Genomic DNA, 5,455 nt, shown 5'->3' on the forward strand with positions numbered 1-5,455 from the left:
CCTTTCCCCCCAACAAGGCCGGATTTAGTAGCATGTTTGTGGGGGGCGGTGGGGGGGTGTAGGTGGGAGTGGGGGAGCAAACTGGAGATAATTTGGCCGTGGCAAAAACGTAACAAGGGCCCGAGAAAATATTCATTGGATTTTACATGACGAATAGAGCGACTAATTAGACTATCCTTTTGATGCGAACAATATGAATACTTCTGCCTTTATTAATTGCCTTTGCTAACAGTGCAATTTCGATTGGACAAGGCGTATAAAGACAGTACAGTAGTATTCCGTTTGCATTGGAGCATGTCCTGAGAAGCTAGTGTTGGTCGCTTTCTTCCTCCGGTCTAACCAGGTGCAAATGATACTTGAATCGGGCCCACTCCTACAATCAATGATTTTAATCATTCTCGTGTGATTGTTGGTACACTTAAATACGACAGGCTATCTCGAACGATAGCTGGGATAGGGAATGTGCAAACGCAGTTATGTCAAAAGAGTGCAAGTCGCTCCACGTGTCCTTGATTCTGACTCTTTAACTCCCCAGCCATCGGGGCCTTGGCATAGTTTGACTCTTGGCAGAGTTTTGACTCCTGATATCAGATTCCTTAAAATGTGGGCAACTGGAGTAATGCCAAACAGTTCAGCATTAACATGTCCCGATGAAATGCCCACTCTCATTTTTTTAATGCTGCCCGTTTTATGTTAACATAACTCATTTCTAGCACGTATATACAGTATATGCACACTACACTGGCAGCCAAATGTTAAGGTAGTTGCTTTTTTTTAGTAGAATAAAACACTATGCAGCTTTTAAACCCATTTTTAAGCCAATTGGTGGTTGGCACAGTGCACTATAAACCCGGCAACCAAAGTTCGATCAATAGCCAAAACTGGCATCAGTGGTCAGGGCCGTCCATAGGAAGGTTTGGGGTCCAAGTTAAATGCCACTGTGTGGGTCCCCCCGACGCCTTCAAACGAAACCGTAAGTTACATCATGGGACCTTAAGTATTAACATCTGACACCGTGGCGTCGAACTTGGTCGAAGCCTGCCCCCCCCCCCCGCAAAGCCCGGGGCAATCGCCCCCATCCGGCGTACCCAAGGAACGGCTCTGTCAATGGCAAGTGTCACGCAAGCTGGTCCTGGGCTACACCCCACCAGAGGTCACAACCGAGTACCCGATACCCATACCCTACCCGATACCCGGCTACCCGTACCCGGCCGGGTACGGGTACAGGTAGCCGTTTGCGACCCTGGTGCGGCCGGGTACGGGTAGGCCGTGAGTCACTGGTGAGTAACCGTCTGTCACTCATTTCGGGTAGGGTACGGGTACGGGTAGGGAACGGGAACCCGTACCCGGCCGGGTACGGGTACGGGTACCCATTTGCGACCCTGGTGCGGCCGGGTACGGGTAAGGAATCAAAACCAGTTTGCGACCTCTGCACCCCACCAACCATCCCATGCCCCATCCACCACCCTCTCACCAACCCTCGCTGACCAGCATAGTGCAGTCGTCAAATATGGCTGACATGGCTTTGGCAGAACCGTCGTCCAGTCGTGGATTGATACGAGCTATAAATTATTATGAGCATTATTTCAAGGGCACATGGAGACCACGTCTATATTATTTGGCAAGCGAGACCTGTGTGTAAATGGAAAGATCGTACAGCAAAGAGGTAGGTTCCAGACTGCAATTTTTTTACAAACATAATTTTAATAATCCATAGCGGTATCCAAGATAAACATAATTTGCATCAGCTGTGTTTGAATGTATTAGCTCGTTTGCTTAACAGCTGCCTAATTCCTGCAAAGGGCAGTTACTGTGTTGAGTCGCTGGATGACTGCCAGATTTTGGGAGGCCCTTTTTGGGATGCTTGACCAAGACATGTAACCACTTGGGAGGAAGGTGCTTTTATGTGCGGGAGGAAAGTTGGGTGGTCAGAGAAAACCAACATTATATACCAGAGAACTCTTAAACTCTACACTGATAAGAAAGCGTATACCTCCTTGCTGTACACACCATCATATTCCAGCAGGCGAGTGTCTCACACGCACGCTGGTTCCATTTATGCATAGTCCACCAACTTAATTTTGCAAGTGGCTGGATTGCAGGCACTTTAAACGCAAGGGATCTTTAAACACAAGAGAGACAGACCTATTTTCTTGAACTCTAGCCATGCATGATGTCACTTATCCATAAGATTTTGCTTAGTGTGGCATGTTTCCATGGCATCTTTGCCAGCTTTATTAGGGCTGAAGCATCCCGGCCATGCTATTTTAAGCTCGAATGTTAAAACTTGGAATTCATTTTTCACATGGAAGCTTTTCTGCTTCATACCACACTCTTGCGGATGGTTAAGACATTTTCAATTTGTAGCTTTTTAGAGAATACACTTACATGTACAGTACACTTTGTATATTTACAAGTAACCGTTATTGGGTTTTAGCTTGGCACTCTTTAAAACAAGTATTGAAAATTTTTACATTTTGGTGGCGCGTTGGCACTTGTTTTAAGCACTGCGCTATGACCTCGATGAACTGAGTTTAATTCCCGTGACTAAGACCGTCGACTGGTATCTAAAATGGTAGTGAAACCCTCCATTTCACCAACCCACACTGACCAGCATGTGGAGTTGTAATTAAATAACCCCATGGCCACAATGGTGTGTGGAGAGGCCTTCATCCAGAAATGGATTGTAAAAGAGATGACTGTACATTACTATTCGTTCATGAGTGATGTTTTGCCAAAAGGAACCTTCTAGAGAAAAAATCAATCCCATTTAGCACTGTATGCCGTCGCAGTTCAGTATGATTTTAGTCTTTGAATTGCCCGTCACTGCATTATATATGTATAAATAAAAAGCTAATTATTCTCGGGTGCTCTGCGCTGTATAACTAAAATATGAAAATCAGATTGCGACCCACTTGCATCAGTTGTCAAGCAGAGCCATTGCAGAGCAATTGCATGCAGGGCAGGAGAATGGGCAGTGGGTGTTCAGTCACGTGTGCAGTGTGACGAACGGCCCGCCACTTCTTGCTTTTCTCGACGGTGGGATTTCCCAGCAGTCGACTTAAACTAACTGCCCACACAGAAAAAGTGCCTCTAAGTGCATAAGGAGTGAATTCAGAGTTCAGAGTTCTTTGTGAGCGTACATAATAATTGAACAGAAACTCCGGATGTGCCATTGTTGAGTATTTTAAGACGTTGAGGCCAGCGTTTGCCAGCAGTATTTGTTATATTTATAAACTTTTACCCATAATATTCACCGAGTAGCAACATTTTTTTTGTTCCAAGAGGATCCTGAATCGAGATGTTTGGCCAATTCCATTGTGTTTGGTCATGTGGCAGGAAACCGGAGGACCGAGAGATATCCTACACATACGTGGAGGTTTGACACTCACAACTCGATATGAACTCGCCTTTTGCCCGTCCAAGGACGGGTGTATTGTAGTAAATCTGAAACTTACAAACGAAAATCAGACCGCGACATGATATTCATTGCATCAATTCGTGTGCAATTTGTAAGGGCGGGGTGACACAGACCTATTTCATTTAAAGGTTATAATCCCTTGTTCATCATGACGTCCTTTTTACTTCAATGTCTCAATATCGTTACGGAGATCGCCCCCCCCCCCCATGTGGAGTGACGTCAGCCGCTCATAATTATTAATGAGCAAATGGCCTCTTTCGGCATAGTTTCTGTTTCTGCCGAAGCCAAAAAGTTAACTTTCGGTTTTGGCCAAAAGTAATTTTTTTACTTTCGGTCTGATTTCGTTTTCGGCCGAAACCAGAAATTCAGTTTAGGTCGGCCTCTACTAGACAGTGTGGTTAAATATATCCGTGTGAAGCTTTGAGTGTTATCCCATGTTTCCTCTGAGTACTCCATATCAGAATCAGAATATTTATACTGGTGGGAACCTCCTGGTTACACCAACCCACAGGGGATTATTGTGTCCGTCCGTCGTGCAGGGAGGGGCTGGGTGGGGAGGGAGGGGCTGGGTGGGGGGGTGGGAGGGGTGGGGCTGGGTGGGAAGGGGCTGGTCACCCCGTGGTGCCCTTATAAAGCTCAACGTTTAACCTACTCACGTCGGCTTGTGCCCGCCCTCACAGTCGGGCATATTTGCGGAATACACCACGCCGCCGTTGACCCTGGCCATTGACCGAGCAACCCAATAACGTTCCTACCAGCTCCCTCCGCAGGAATGTGTTACTGGAGGAATCCGATGAGTTATAAAGCTCGTTTGCAAAGATCTTCCGCTATCCGGCCAAAACCAAAGCTGCCTGGGCATGCCGGGCTCCGTGACTAACAGCCTCGCCTGCGGGAGGAGCTCAATGTGTCACAGAGTCAGGTGGGACTGACTATGTGACACATTCTGCAAAAGACAAAAAGAAAAGACCCTCGTGTCACCTGTGACACAGACTGCTGGGGCTATTGCTGTTCGCGAGCCGGAAAGGAACACGAGGGGGGTGGGTGGGTGGCCAGCACCACGCCCGACCGCCTTTGTCTCCCACCCGATGTTTACACAACCGCACCGAGTACTCATTTGAGGCTGAGTCGACCTAGGAGAGGCCCAGGTCCGGTTCACACTCACCCAACGCACTCACACATAAACACGCCCCCAAGCCACGCCCCAGACGCATCACGGATGACGAGCGGATGGACTCACGCCCCCTCGGCACGCACGTCGCGCGCGCGCGCCACTGACGCGCGTGCGTGGCGGAGGATGAAGGGGAGGGGCTAGGAGGAGGATGGGGGAGGTTGGGGAGGGATGGGAGAGGAGGATGGGGAGGGAGGGGGAAGGACGGGGAGGGGGGAGGAGGATGGAGGATGGGGAGGGATGGGGGAGGAGGATGGGGAGGGGGGAGGAGGATGGGGAGGGGGGAGGAGGATGGGGAGGGAGGGGGGAGGAGGATGGGGAGGGGGGGAGGAGGAGGGGGAGGATGGGGAGGGGGAGGATGGGGAGGGGGAATGAGGATGGGGAGGGGGAATGAGGATGGGGAGGGATGGGGGAGGATGGGGGAGGAGGATGGGGAGGGGGGAGGAGGAGGATGGGGAGGGATGGGGGAGGATAGGGAGGGGGAAGGAGGATGGGGAGGAAGATGGGGAGGGAGGGGGCAGGAGGAGGAGGACGGGGAGGGGCGAGGAGGAGGACGGGGAGGGGGGAGGAGGACGGGGGGGGGAGGACGGGGAGGAAGGGGGGGGCAGGAGGAGGACGGGGAGGGAGGGGGGGAAGGGGATGGGGAGGGGGCAGGAGGGGGAGGATGGGGAGGGAGGGGGGCAGGAGAATGGAGTGGGACGGGGGATGAGGGGGAGGAGGACGGGGAGGGAGGGGGGATGAGGGGGAGGACGACGGGGAGGGAGGGGGGGAGGATGGAGAGGGAGGGGGTGGGGAGGGGGCAGGAGGAGGAGGCTCCCTCTGTGTGTAGGCGGAGCTCCGATTGTCGGGGCTGAACTTGGGAATTT

This window comes from Lethenteron reissneri, chromosome 22 (assembly GCF_015708825.2).
Source record: "Lethenteron reissneri isolate LAM-NWPU_2019-01 chromosome 22, ASM1570882v1, whole genome shotgun sequence".
Classification (NCBI taxonomy): domain Eukaryota; kingdom Metazoa; phylum Chordata; class Hyperoartia; order Petromyzontiformes; family Petromyzontidae; genus Lethenteron; species Lethenteron reissneri.